Source organism: Canis lupus, chromosome 33, assembly GCF_048164855.1.
Source record: "Canis lupus baileyi chromosome 33, mCanLup2.hap1, whole genome shotgun sequence".
NCBI lineage: Eukaryota > Metazoa > Chordata > Mammalia > Carnivora > Canidae > Canis > Canis lupus.
The window spans coordinates 19,801,979-19,817,961 of NC_132870.1; positions in this window are offsets into that span (position 1 = coordinate 19,801,979).

Sequence of the window (15,983 nt, forward strand, 5' to 3'; positions counted from 1 at the left end):
CGTACACAAAGCCAGCACCTCTTTTATTTTTAGACCCCCTAAGTCTCCTAAGAAAAGAAATATACCTGTCAAATGGCAAATCAGATCAAACATCCACATAATCCACAGTGGGAAAAATTATTTAAATATCTAGGAATGTGTCAAATAGGCTGTTTGGAAATCTTACTCTGTTCTACTGAATATCTGAGGAAGATTAAAAAAAAAGAAACATGACTATGGTGAAATAACAGAGGACAGAAAAATCTTAATTATCATCTGAGGACAGATAGAAGAATGGACTCTTGACTCGTTTGGTGTAACATTTTTATAACACTTCAGGTGCTTAGAAATGCATGGTGTGTATAAGCCATTATTCAGTTAATGAGATGCTAAACCACAATTTGCGTTGAAATTGTCCGGTGTTGCTTTTCATTAAAGAGATAATGACTCAGAAGATATTTTAGGTGTTGCTACAAGCTGCTGTTTTCATTCCATTTTTATTTGGCAAATTGGGTCACATTGTATTACAAGAAGATAATCTAACTTATAATATACCCATGTTACCTGATTTTGCAACACAGAAATGATGAAATGAGATAGCGCTTTTGCACCTGGCATGCAATCTCAGCATAATGCCATGCTGAAGCAAGTCAGCAGACCTTGATGCAATAACCTAAATTTTGCTTTAAGGCACTTTTGTGTATATTAAACTGTGCTCTTGAAGGGAAAACATCTGCAGCAGTTCAGTATGCTAAAGTACACAATAGCACAAAGTCTGATGGGTTAGAGCTCTTATATTTCTCCTTGATTCGTTGGCATTGCAAACTAGCTGAGGGTGTGCTCTCCGTAGAACTCATTAGCTAGAGAGAGGAAGCACCTGGCAGTCACTGATATACTAATGCTAACTCCAGAAGTAATCGGCTTTCTTCGGAAGCATATATAACCAAGGCTTCAGGGCAGTTTTCTAAGCCGCCAGACTCCTTGGTACAGGGTCTAGATCTCTCAATCTTCTTTTCAGAATAAAGTATGAGACTATAATGGAGAAAAGGCAATTCATAAATGTTTCACTAGTAACACAATTCTCATCACAGATGAAGGTATGGCGAAATCAGCCAACTCTTTGTAGGTACTGAAAACTGCTTCTCAAAAATAAGTTGAGTCTCTGTCTCTAGGCAGAGGTTGGCCAATTTTTCTGTAAAGGCTAGAAAGTAAATATTTTCAGCTTTATGGCCTAAACTATTCAACTCTGCCCTAGGAGTGTGAAAGCAGCCATAGACAATATCAAAATGAATGAATCTGTGTTGTAATAAAACTTTATTTACAAAAACAGGCAGTGGGCTAGGCTTAACCCACAGTTTGTTGACTCCTTCTCTAAAGCCATGTAAACGAGCCAAAATCAAGAGTCAGACACTTATTCATGCCTTGACCCAGTAACCTTATTGGTAGGCTTATATCTTAAGGTAAATATTTATGAGAATGATTTTTTTTTAGAAAACATTTCCACCCGGTATCGTTCATTGCAATGTTATCCATAATGGGTAAAATTGTAATTGCCTTAATGCTCAACAGCAAAGAAATAGTCAAGCTTATCAAATAGAGGTAATGGTATGCATCTGCTCCAACATAACTTTGAAAAATGTACCATAATACCAAAATATATTTTAAATATATGAGATAAAGTGAAAAATTCAGACTACAAAACTTTGAACATTTAAAGACAGAAATTAAATGTGAATACATATAATCAAAGCACTTTAAAAACTCAGAGTGTGCATGAAAGTTAAATTATTCAAAATTCATACATATGAGACAGAGGAAAATCAATGGGTTATATCTGTACATTAATTCTGCAGCCTCTTACTGGGCATTTCTTATGTGAAAAGTCACTGTGCATCATCAGTGTAGCAGAAATAAATGATAGCACTCCCCTGAAGGAAGTTTACTGATCAACAATGGAATAGGACAGAGAAGATAAAATTATCCCTCAGCAGATAATGAGGGGGAAAAGTCTAAGAGAAGGTTAGAAGAAGAGCTTGCCATAAAAGAAATTAGTAGTTTAGTACTGCTGGAGATGTTAGGTGGTGAGGGAAAGAAGAGCCCTAAGAGAGCAAGTGGGGGAGAACTTGACATGATGTGAAGTTGAGACTTTATCCAGAAGGCAAAATGGATGAGAGGAGTGAGCTGCTTTAAAGAGATTAAAATTCAAAATCAAATAATCTTCTTAAAATATTTGTTTTGGAAGTAATATAAGGGATGTATGAAAGAAAGCAAGGAGAACAGATAGGAAACAACTATAGGAAACACTGCAAGAAAGTGGCATTAGAGGGATGCCCGGATGGCTCAGTCTGTTAAGGAATTGCCTTCAGCTCAGGTCATGATCCCAGGGTCCTAGGATGGAGTCCCCACATCAGGCTCCTTGCTCAGTGGGGAGCCCTGCCTCTGCCTGCTTATACTCTTTCTCTCTCTGACGAATAAATAAAATCTTAATTAAAAAAAGAAAGTGGTGCCAGAGAATCTGATGACTCCTGGATCCTTCTCTTACTAAGTGCATAAACTGCAACAAGTCCATTAGCCATTCTAAGTCTCCTTCCTTTCATTTGTAAAGTTGACATAGTGATACCTTACTGGATGTAGCTATAAAAAATAATTATGAAAAATAAATTTTAGGGGCACCTGGGTGGCTCAGTTGGTTAAGTGTCTGACTCTTGATTTTGGCTCAGGTCATGATCTCAGGATTGTGAGACCAAACCTTAAGTTGGGCTCCCCATTGGGCATGGTGTCTGCGTGGAATTTTCTCTCTCTCCCTCTGCTCCTAACTTCCCCCCCACCGAAAGAAAAAAAAAAAGAAAGAAATTTTATAAAATCATTAGCACAGTTAATTTTTAAAGAATAAACGTATAATTGAAATGTTATTATTGATTATAATAATAAAAGTTATAGGTATGTGAGTCTGAATAAAAAACTGAATAAAATCAGTTTAAGAATAGTGAAGAAAACATATAGATATATTAAGGAAGCCTCTGGATGGGAGAAAGAAAAGTGAACATCAAAATTAACCTTCTGGGGATTTATGCCACTAATCTGATCTGTAATTATATGGAAAGGAGCCAATTTTGAAGATAGATACTTAAGAATTTAACTTACCTTGGAAAATTATTTAAAACATTTGAGGTATAAAAATATTGGAGTCTGACTCAGTATCAATGTGCGAATACAAAAAAATGACTCCATTGGAATATATAGAATGTGTATAACATAATACTGCCCAGGCTGGGTTTACAAGATGTGGGGGAACATCATGTGAAAAAGAAAGAGGAGAAAATATGTCTACATATATGACTGAAAAAGTTTAGTAAAGATCTGATTTGCAATTGTTTATATGTGTCCTTTGGACAGAATTTTCTGATCATCCATTAGTGTGTGAAATGGCATGAAAGATACAGCTATTGTGGACGAAAAACTCCTTAGTATTTTCTAAGGAATTCAAAGCCAGTGGTAAACCAAGGAAATAAATTCCTAATAATAGATCTAATTTGATACTAATTTGCTTGAATCAATACTATTGATTGGCAATGCTAGTTTTACCCCAGCTTTCAATTCTGTTCCTGTTAGCAGATGTCGCTTTGAGCAGAGATGGCATGCGGGCACAGCTGTAGCCCCCTTTCTATTTACTTCTTCCTTCTATGTAATCTAGAATGCCTGTCAATGTTCTTCACCATCGTGCACTTTTGTTTCCTTTCGATGCATAATTTCACCATAAATAACTTGCTAATTTCATGTTCTTGTCTATGATGTGGTAGCATGTCAAAGAGGCTTTTTAATCTGTAAACAAATTATGTCTATTGCTTTACCCCTGTCAAGAACTCATTGACTCTCTTGCTTGATGAAAGTTAATTGGTTTGTTAAGCCTGACACTCATCTTTCTTTTTATCAATCCATGCTAAATTTTTCCCATACCATTCTACACTTGCTTAAGTGTTCTCACGTTGTTTTTCACAATCATTTAACCCAATAGATTTCTTCTCGCTAGAGTTACAGTTCTTCTTTCAGGGGCTTACTGTCTACTGAGCTCTGTCCATAAGAAGAAAATGTTTGGCTGAATTTTGCTCATTTTGATATTTATACTGTATTATAGCAAATGACTGTGTGTATGTTCTGGGTTTATTAACTTAATGGTTGTTAAAAGGAGCACACGGTGCCACAGTTCAACAAGAGATCACAAGAGAAATTGAAATAGAGAAGTTTATCACTTGCAGGTCCTGGAGAAAGTATGTGGCATGCTTCAAGGGGCCACCTGGTAAGGTCAAGGTGGAGTACATATGGAGAGCCTTCGGATCTGGGGCACATTCCTTTATTTGAGTTTGAGTCCATGGGTACAGTGCTTTGGGGTTCTTGGATTAAAATCAGATTAGTCAATTTAAACTAAAAGAAGCAGGGTTTTGGTACATTCCATGAGGGTCTTATGTAAGCACAAGTGGAAGACCTTAGGAGGTGGAAAGACTGTTGATCATAATTGGGGAAATCATATCAAGAACTTGCATTTACTTGTCACTCAGGAGGCTGTTACCCAGGGTATGTGCTGCATGATGAGCTAGAGTTAGTTTAAGGTCCTTGCAGGCCAGCTGGCCAAACAAAATGGATGCCGAGGCAGCAATACCATGGAGTAACTTAGCTAAACTCTTGATGGTCCAAATAGAAAGAAAGTGATTCAAGACAAGTCTCTGTCAGATATCTGATCACAAATAAATAAGGCTCACATGAAATTAAAAGTACAATCAGTAGTCATACCTCTCTGTGATGAAAGAAAGATAAGACAGGAAGATTCTGGAAAAGCCAATTTTAACTTTTATCTCTCCATAAATCACATAATATCATACTAAATCATACTCTTTGACAGTGACATCCATTCAACAACAGCTCCATGAGAATGTTCCTACAGTGATCAATTAAGGGAAAAAATGTGACTTTCAGATGCTTATATTCCCTTAGATATCTTAAATACTAAAATTATACTTTCCAGACACTATAATTGTTATTAGACTCTCATTTTAACTTAGTGAAATAGGATGCAATATACCATTAATTCAAACGCATGACATTATGAAGTGATCAAATGTTGAGAAGCTGTATTAAGCTTTCTATCTGGTGTGAATTATACCTGTAAAATGATATTGTGGTCATTTAGAACCAGCCAGCAGACCTAAATAGCATAGAACAAGTAATAAATTATGGCTGAAATGGGTAATTCTGAACAATGAAGTAAAATGGAACAATAAAATATGTATTTAATGATTGACAGGAAATCAATGAAAAATGGACTTGGCCATTTGGCAGCATACTAAAGAATTATAAATTTTAGTAGAAATAGTACAATATTAATTCTATTCATTTCACACATTATCTGTAATTTATTTAATCAAATTGATTCAGCATCTATTTCATACAAAACACCAAGCTAGTTATTGGGCAGGAGAAGTCATATGTTCTCCACTCTTAAGGAGATCCAGGACTGTGCACAAATAATATGCAGGTATTGACAAAGAACACAAGGACTACAGAGAGCTGAATACGATCTAAAAATCTGTTCAAAACATGGATGTGGTGGGTGCCTGTGTGGCTCAGTCAGTCAAGCGTCTGACTTGATTTTGGCTCAGGTCATAATCTTAGGGTTATGAAATGGAACCCCACATCTCCATACGAGGCATGGAGTCGGCTTAAGATTCTCTCTCTCCCTCTCCTTCTTCCCCTTCTCTATTTCTTTCTCCCTCTTAAAAAAACAGGGTATGTTTAGTCTCAGGTTTCAAAATAGAGCAGAGAAATTATAATTTGAAGGTTTTTTTAATTTTAATTGTAGTATACTTAGCATACAGAATTATATTAGCTTTAAATATGCCATACAGAAATTCAACGATTCTTTATATTACTCAGTACTCCTCTCAGTAGGTGTGCTCATATTCCCTTTCATGTATTTCACCCATTCCCCAGCCGCCTCCCCTCTGGTAACCATTACTTTGTGCTCTATAGTTAAAAGTCTGTTGTTTGGTTTGTCTCTTTTTTTTTTCTTTATTTGTTTGTTTTGTTTCTTAAATTCCACATATGAATGAAATCGTATGGTACTTGTTTTTAAATTCTAATTCAGCAAGAGATTTTCAGCAGAACATCTCAAATCTGTAACCAAAACACTATCAGATACTGTAACATTTTACTAATTACTGAATGCTAAACTATTGGCTCAAGCCCCAAATTCTATCATGGATATTTCCAATGTCATTTTAACACAAAAATTAGTGAAACAAATAAACAATATCCATAAAAATTAATACAGAGAAAAATAGGTGACATTTTCAAATGAGAAAGCAAAAGTAAAAATACATACACTTACAGTCTTAGTATTTCCTTATTTTAAGACCTCAGTCATAGACACAAGAATAAGGAAATTGTGACAAATATCATGCATAACACATTTTAGTATTCTGGTATGCATTTTCATAAATTATATTGAGAAAAATCAAAGAGAATAAATCACTGTTTGTACCTTTGATGCCAGAGCATTATCAATTTTTCAACAAACCTTAGAATAATTTTATTGGAATAGTATATGATATTCACATAATAATCTGAGAACGATTACTGTCCATATATTTCTTATTTATTCATACACAAAAAAACATGCTTTTAGTGTATATTAAATACCAGAAATTTTGCTGGGCATTAGGGGAACATTACCCTGTAGTATTACTAATTTCATGGGAGAATAACAGAAGGTGACAAAAACAGAAGGTGATGGAATTTGGAAGCAGAATGGTGGCTTGGAATGAAAAGGAGACAGTAAATAAGCTAGGTAAAAATATTACCTTGGGGGTGGCCCGGTGGCTTAGTGGTTTAGTGCCGCCTTCAGCCCAGGGTCTGATCCTGGAGACCCGGGATCGAGTCCTGCGTCCATGCCCTGCATGGAGCCTATTCTCCCTCTGCCTGTGTCTCTGCCTCTCTTTCTCTTTGTGTGTCTCATGAATAAATAAAATCTTTTAAAAAAAGAAAAAGAAATATTACCTTGAAGGAAAATTATTAAATATAGAAAAGTTAAATCAGGCAGTTGATTAATTTAGTTCCAGATGTATGGGGTGGTGGTGGGGGGGGTTCAGAGAAAATCAAAATGGTGCAATAAAAGGAAAGTACTGATTTTATTGCTTTTGGCATGCTCATTCCAGGCAATACTGTTTGCTAAGGTTTGTGCTTGTGTGTGTGTGTGTGTATACCTATATACATATATATGTGTGTGTGTGTGTGTGTGTGTGTGTGTGTATGCCAAAGTGGTCATACAAATAGCTTGATGAAGATCTGGAATCTTTCCCATCCAAGAGTGAGCCATCCATTGTTCTGAAAAAATTTTATTCTAACTAGAAGTAGACCTGTGGGAGTAGTAATAGCTTTTTAGAGCACAAACATATCCAAAACAGAGGAAGTTATAATTGTTCTGATTCTGACAAGTACATCTTCTAAGTTCCAGATATGGGAGGGGTGGGAGGGGGGGCATCAGTTCTTTTGTTGATTTATCTCCCAAATCCCCTTACAGATTCTAAAATCATCGTTAACAGCATTGTTTCAACAAGTCTTCTAGACCCACTCATGAGCCCTTTTGTAGGAAAAGTTTGGACTGAGGAGCTACTGAATTGCCTGGATTGGTAACATTTAAGAAATGCCACTAGATTGAGTATGGATGTTTTGATCAAAGTGCAGCACTTCTGTTTGGAACACCATAAGGGTTTGTGAAAACATTGCCCAGTAAATATTTTAAGAAAGAAAGAAGATAAATGAATGGATAAAAACAGAAAGAAAAGAGAAACAGAGGAAAGAAAAAGAAAGAAAAGAGAAGGGAATAAAAACGAAAGAAGGGAAGAGTTCCAAAATGTATACATAAATTTGGTGCCATTAGCCCACAAATCATATTTAAAGCCTCAAGATGGCAGGAGATTCCCCAAAGGAACAAGTGTTCAATATGAATAAGTCAAAGTACTAAGGCCTGGGACCTTTCAAGAATGAAATGTTTGGAAGACAGAAAGAGTTGCTTGTGAGCCAAGAGGAAAACCCAGAGGAGTGGTGTCCTACAAAACAAATGTAGGAATAAAGAGCCTCTGGGAAGTGGGAATGATCAACAGAAGCTATCAATATAACTTTGAAGTATCACAAGTTATATTGAGATCATTTTATAGTCACTATAAAAGTTGATTAATATAGAAGAAAAGGCATGTGTTTGGATTCAGACTTACATAAATGCAAATTTCCTCTCTGTCACTAAGGGTGGGCCTTAGGCAAATTGCAAATCTTCTTTATGCCTCAGGTTCCTGAGAAAAGCATCCTCTGGTCTTCCTCTCAAGTTGCTTGTCAGTTTGCTATAAATTCTCAGGCTACAATCAATGAAAATATTGTTCAATAGCTATTCAGCTTTTAAAAGTGCTTAATTTAAAAATAATAATAAAAGTGCTTAATTTTAGCTTTGACTAAATAAACCTGTGCATTTTTCTCCAATAAGGGTAGAATCATATTTATGATTTGGGGTCATCTTTAAAAAGCCATGCATTTGGCTCCTGTATTCTACCTGGCCTAGCCTATGTATATACTATTTAATTATATCTTAGCAACAGATTACTACAGGGGTCATGTGAAAGCAGATGGTCTATAAATGCAAAGATATGTGTCTTTGTCTTTGTAACTATAACAGGTGGTTTTAAAATTTAGTACTTCTACCTAACTATATGAAAGAGGTAAGACTATGGCTAAAAAACTGGTGACCTAGGGCTATACTTACAAGATGACTTAATTTGCAATAAGAAAATAGTAAAATAGTTTTATAACTGACAGCCCCAGGCCACATGAGTTGAGATTCTTAGCAATGGAAATGATCATGAATATAGCAAACATGAGGAGGGGTAACTTGGGAGTCAGAAACTCATTTAAAATAAATGTTGTAATTGTTTGAAGTCAACTGTTACATACTGCTAGATTATCAGTTACAATTTCAGTTCTATGTCCATATAAAATATTACAACTCACATGTTTTCCTCAAATTCAAAAAATAGAAGCTGTCCTGAATAAGAGCAAGTCCACACCATTCAAGGATTTAAATAAACGATTTTTCTAATGTGGAAATGACCCTCTTTAACCTTAGAGATAACATAGATTTGGGGTTAGAGGAATAAATGTCTTAAACGGAGAGAAGGGTGATACCTATCAAGTAGAAATTGGACTTGAGTAACTCCAATTTAGAGTTAGGTTAGTGTGGCATTGGTAGCAAAACAGAGATAAATATCTTGGCCCAAGTCAATGGTTATCATTCCATTCAGCACAGGAGCCACTAGAATTGTAGCTAAGGTCACTGAAGCAGTGAGGCTTCATATGGCTAGCCCTGCAAGAGAACATTAAAAGAACCCAAGGAGATTAGTCAGCCATAATTGGACCCTGCTTAAAAGAAGGACTTAAAAAGATGTTGGATCTTCAGTAATTCCATTGATGGGTGCTCATGTTTAATTTTTTTTCCTATGCCTCTGAAGAAGGATGTTGGGAAAACCTTTGTTATCTTAGTATGGACATTTGTAACAGCATCTCACTTTTTCTGCTGTGAGTCTTTGAAGAAATATGAAAAATCATAAAGCCAACTATGTGTTTCCCTATCTCTAAACAAGACCAGCTGAATCATTTCAGACAAAATGTAAATATATTCTAAAAAGAACCCTAAGCAATTTATTCCATCCCGGGCAACCACGACCCCATATAATAAAACAATAAATATTGAATGATTCATAACCAACAAATTTCAACATCAGGAAATGTTTCCTCATTGCTACCTTAGTCTCCCCTATTTTATTTTCTTGTATTATGATCCCAGTAAACATAGAGAATAGCTAGCCCTCAATCTCTGTAGAATATCTGTTCTGGCCATGAAGACTATTGTTAAATTTCCTTCATGACCCTCCAACCTATTTAGGCTTCTCTTCTGTAGGCTAAATAATCCATTTCCCTTTTTTATTTTAGTCTTGTCTGAGTTTCTTGCATTAGTGAGGAGGAGAAGTCACAGGGGTTTTAAACCCAATATTCCTTAAGTATGTTAAGAGTAATGAGAAAATGGCAGTGATTTGTGGAGATGTCCCTACTAAGACATGATTATCACCAGAAGTTTTCAAAGAAATTGCTAACATCTGAATAATGCTATAATTTGAGTTTTCTGTAAGCCACAGAAGAAAAGATACTCAATGAGGGAGAATAAAAGGTTTGTGCTTAGTCTATATTCTTTAAATATATAAATATATATATATATATATATATATATACATATATATATGTGCTCCAGTTCCACAGTTCCTCAGAACTCCTAAAATCTTAAATTCCTATTTAATACCTGCTAATGAGTATACTCTATAAAATGGCAAATGCCTTGGAGTCTTCTTCCTACAAGGAGATTCTTCCCTGAAGACTAGAGAGAAGAAAAAATGGTTCATAAATTTCTGATGGCCTCAGAGGAAAAAAATCTTGAATTCCATTCAGAAAAGTTAAATATATAGAATGCAAGCTATTTATCAGCCTGACATTCATGTTCAAAGGAGCAAGACATGCAAAGTTTTTAGTTATGAGAAAAAGTTTTGCTACTGAATTTTACCTAACATCCCAGTCTTGTATAATATAAGAGAAGGACATCTTGAGCTGGTTTGCGTCATGAAGCAAAGGACTCAGGGCAGTTAAATGTCTTTTCCTCTGAGAGACTGAGAAGAAACCACCGACATTGCTGAGCTACCTCCAGAGTGGATACAAAAGATTGCACAGCTACAACTTGATCTCTGTTTTCATGAGAGTAGCACCATCACATGAGAATGGTCACTAGTGAGTCCTCAAATGCAAAGGCTTTAACCTGTCGTGGGATTACTTCTAAATATTTTATTTGAATCAAACGTAATAGAAATAGCAATCTCATATTCCTTTCAGACATTAAAAGGTAAATCTTGGGAAAATTACCCAGGAGACTGTCATCATTACAATGAAATACAAATAATAGAACTCAATCATTTACCTCAACTTCTTAATAAGACCCATTGACGCAAATGGCCTGTATGCATTGATTTTAATTTTTGTCTTTGTTTGCAGTCTGATTTAAAGAGTGATACTCAACCAAGGCTTTGAAGAAAGGGGTTTCTCAAATTTTGCAATATTGTCATTAGGAGACACTGAATGGATAACTGGTTTTCTGCAAAGTATGTTTTCCCTAGGGAATGCACTCATGCTAGTTAATCAACTGGCAAACAAGACACCTAGGGTTATCTCTTTACTGCCCTATTTGCCCCATCAATAATGTACAGATTGTCATTAAGAAGTCATTCCTCCCTTCTGGGCTGAATTTTGAGAGGTGCATCATGTGGGAAAAAATAGGAGTTACAGTGTGAAGACTACAGGTCACGCTGTAATCTCAGATACATGCTGTGCTATTCTGCAGACAGTCCATCAAGATATGTTCCAAGGCATGCACCACCACATATAAAAATATATAGGCTGAGACCACCAAACTCATTTCATTAGGACCTTTCAAGGTTAACATTATAATCATGCTTCAGGGCATAAACTGATCGCCAGCTGAGCTCTGGAAGACATTTTTACTTATGTGGAAAGACTGTCCCCAGTGGATTAGTTGCAGTGCAAGAACATTTTACCTTTTGCAAATATTTCTGTAGCCATACCAAAATGTCTTTCTTATCTTTTTCTTTATATTGCAAATTAAAGTTCAATTCGTCAAGCAGAATTGGCTTTAAATAATTTCAGCCAGAGGCTTTCTTTTTTCCTTTTCTTTTTTTGGTTGTTGTTTCCTACATTTCCAATTAGTAATGTATATTTTGTTGGTTTATTTGTTTTATTTGCTAACACATTTACATGAGAATTATGTATTAGGATTCATTATAGCCATATCATAATGGAAATTTTATTTAACTAAGAACACTATACGTACTATCAGTACTTACATTAGAAAGTGACAGTTTCTTTTTTTTAAGATTTTATTTATTTATTTGAGAGAGAGTGCTCATGAGCAAAAGAGAGTACGAGTGGGGGCAGGGAGAGGGAAAAGCAGATTCCCCACTAAGCAAGGAGCCAATGCAAGGCTAGATCCCAGGGCCCCAAGATCATGACCTGAGCAGAAGGCAGACATTTAACGGACTGAGCCACCCAGGCGCCCTTAGAATGTAACAGTTTCTATTGTCCAGGATGGTATCTGATATTTAGCACCAAAGGCTGGATACTATATTAGGGTGGTGGATTTCTGACAGATTCTGGTCACTCACCTGTTCAACAGTATAAAAGATACAGATGGGATCCCCATCATTAGCTCCTACCTGTGGCACCTTGCGCAGCAGTCCTTGAAGTCCTTGCAGTAATATCCTCCAAACATTCAATTCTCATCTATTACAGGAGTATTCTCAAGTAGGGAGGAAAGGAAAAAGAGTTTGTATATTTAACCAGAAGTAGAGAGAAGGAATATGAACGTTAGCATGCCATGTTGTTGCTCTTTTAATAGGATTTGTCTAGAATTTCTTTCTCATAACTTCTACCTTTTGATAGGTGTCTTCTTTCATCTCAGTCTAAAACATGTAGATTATTAGATACATTCAGAAAAAGTGAATGACTCTCCAACAGTGATTTCTGATCTGACAGTGATGCTATCACTGAGGAGTCATAGCCCTTACATCTGCTTTTTAACTATGTAGGGGATGTTATCTATATCCCCACAACCTGCTTTTGTTTTTCACCAAGTTTGAAAAATCACCTAGAGCCATGTAGTTAATGACTTATCAGCAGAGCCTATCTGCTGAGGCAGTAAAGCATTGACCCAGATTGCCTGGGTTCAAAACCCACCTTCACCACTTAATTAGGCAATTAGTTAACTTCTCTTTGCTTCAGTTCCTGTTCCCCCACCTGCCACATTTGGGGGTCACCCACAAGGTCAGTACAAGGATTACATGAGTTCATTGAGAACAGTGCCTGGCATATTGTAGATACTCAGTAAGAGTTTACGGAATAAATAAATGTAAAGTCCATAGGTGCATATATGGCCTGTAGCAAATTACTAATTTATTTTTGTACTGTTTTCTTTATCATGACTTTATATTAGAAATCTTGGTGTTATTTGGAGATAGAGCCAAGCAAAAGTTGCCACTCTGCTTGATAAACGCTGTCTTGGCCAGCGCGCATCAGACATCCTAGAATTTCAGAGTAGGAAGGCTCCTTTAGGGGGAGAATGTTAAATTGCCTAAAACTAATTTACTTAAAATCAATTGGCATAATAATCAATTTGCCTAAGGACACATTCATCTAAAATATTCATTTATCAAATATACAACTTTTCATTTGTATTGAAATAGTGTTAGCTCAGAGGTATTTTTGTAAACTCTCATGGTAACTATTTTGCCATTTTTGAGGGTTTCTAAGACATTTCACTCAAAACAAAGTTTTATAAAATAGGTTAGAAAATACATTAAATCTCAGAAATGCTTAGAGTGGCATCTTCTTCCATATGAAATGCTATATCTATGACAGATTTTAATTAGGAATATGATTATTAGGCTAATAGGTGCTTTGGGGGCTTAGACATTAGGAGAATTGGTTTTAGGTGAACAGACTTCAGATCCTGTGAAGGGTCAGGGTGTGAGAGAAGCAGCATCAGTATATGCTCCTGTCATTTTGGGGACTGCTCTCTGTGACTAGATTCAGCTCTTGTCTTGACCTGCTGCCAGATCTAGCCTGACAGCTTTCAACTTTAGATCCATGACAAATTTCCAGACCTAGAGCCTGCTTACCCACCTTGGTTGACCCTCTGATGAAGTAGCAAATCTATATTCTGCACAGACTTGACATGGCTACAGAAATCCATTTTGCCCTGTCTATGAACTCACAATGGTACACACGATTTAATATAACAGCTTTTCATTTTACTTTTTTTGATGATATATGTGTTACAGTACCTATCTCCTCTAATAATGGGTATTTTTATCAGCCATACTCCTTAAGAAAATAGGAAAAGAGGGTTAAGAGGTGGAGGTGTGGGGAGATTGCCTAAGAAAAGCAAGTATGAAAGAATATTCAAAAGGTATGGGGACACATACAGGTTCCACACAAAAGAATCCTGAGATGTGTGCTAACTCACAGTACCTCTTCTAAAGGCAACCAACACACTAAATCTTTTTTTGAAATCAGTTGTGCTTTCATTGATTCCACCTCTTATGAGGAAAACTCAATTCTCTGACATTGCTACTTCGTAAAATTCTCCTCCAATTATACAAGTTCTACAAAGGCAAGGGATTTAATGCTCTAATGAGAGTGTGTAAATTTTTTCTGAACTTCACGTAGAGTGTAGAACATGCTAGGTACCCAGAGTTTGCTGAAAGTCCTGTCTGCCTGTTTCATGATGTGACTGTGTCTGTCACGTCATAGAGTAACTAGTAGTGTGGAAAGTGACATCTGCCCACCAGTAATGGTGGTCATACCTCACTGCTGCTCCAACTGCTCACAGTCCGGTTCAGCCTGCCACCCTGAGCTCCAGCCAGCTGTCAGGACTGTCACAGCTGCCATCTTATTTACTGCCATAAGCTTTCTTGGCATGGTTGACCCAGACACTGCTGAGACGGCGCCTGTCATTGGCTGTAAAAGGCACAGAGACGAAAAGCTCAGAGGAACCCCAGGAAGGTGCAACATGTTCAAACCACCTGACGGTGGAACCAGTCAGCACTGAGGTCTCGGAGGTTGTTCTTTGTTGACTGATAAGATAGGACAAGGCACAGTAGGCCCTCCAGAACTCCTATTCAGAGCTGTTTTAATTGAATGTGTCACTGACAAGGGACAATCACTTGGGCTGTGGCATCTATTCCAAATGAAACAATTGTTTTAAAGTAATTGGTTGACAAGAAGCCTGGCAGCCATTGAGAATAAGAGGCATGCATTTCTACAAGAAGAGACAGGAAACATACTCCCTGTAATGGCTACACATAAGCTTCTAAACCTTTCCCTTTAACTCTCATGAAAGGAGTCCTTTGAAGACCTCTGTTTGAAAAAATGTCGAACAATTTTAGGGATACCACTTTGCTTTTGGTGTTTTTTAGACATGTAAGAGACTCATTCTCAGCTTGTTTAAATTATCTAGCCACAATTGGCAGTGGATTTAATACGGAAAAAAAAGTGCAGAGTGTTAGTTTGTCTCTGAATTCTTTGCAGATCTTACTATTATCAACTCCTGATATAAGACTGCAATTTGTAAAGTAAGACAGAAGGTCAATTACATCAGCTAGTTAGCACAGATTGAGCCACATTTCCCCAGTAGATACATGGTTTCTTAGGAGAGCAGCTCAGTCTGCAAGAGTCAAAAAGCTTCTCAGCAAGTGATGTTTAGCCACATAAACCTATGCAACCACAGAATATATAGCACATTAGGAAGAGAAGAAATTATATGCTCTCACAGTCATACACTCGAGACAAGATCATGCCCCATTTTAATGATAAAGAGCGTCAGCGTTATTATAGTGTACAAAATATTTCACATTTCATTTGACCTTCACAATATTTGAAGTACGAATTATCTTTTGCTGTTTTATATATAGAAGGATGAAGCCCACTTACATGACCATGTAGTAGAAATTAATATGAAAGTAATTTTGACTCCAAGTTATCACTTTTCTAACAATAACAACGGATGACTCCATCTCTAACCCTCTTCCATTTTTGCTATACTAATGCATTTTTGCTTACCAATATGTTCTCCTATGAAATAACATCTAGTCCAAATTTTTAAGTAAAATATGAAAATAAGGAGAAAGGGAATCATTCTTTCTCTAATACCTTCTTCTGTGAACTGGAGTTTCCGCTATGGCTCGTCAATCACGTAAAGCCACTTTAGTGGTTAAACACACATGTTCTTAACGATATTCCAACTGGAACCATAGCTCTTGAACTCGGGAAATTTACTTGTTTCTTTATGTCCT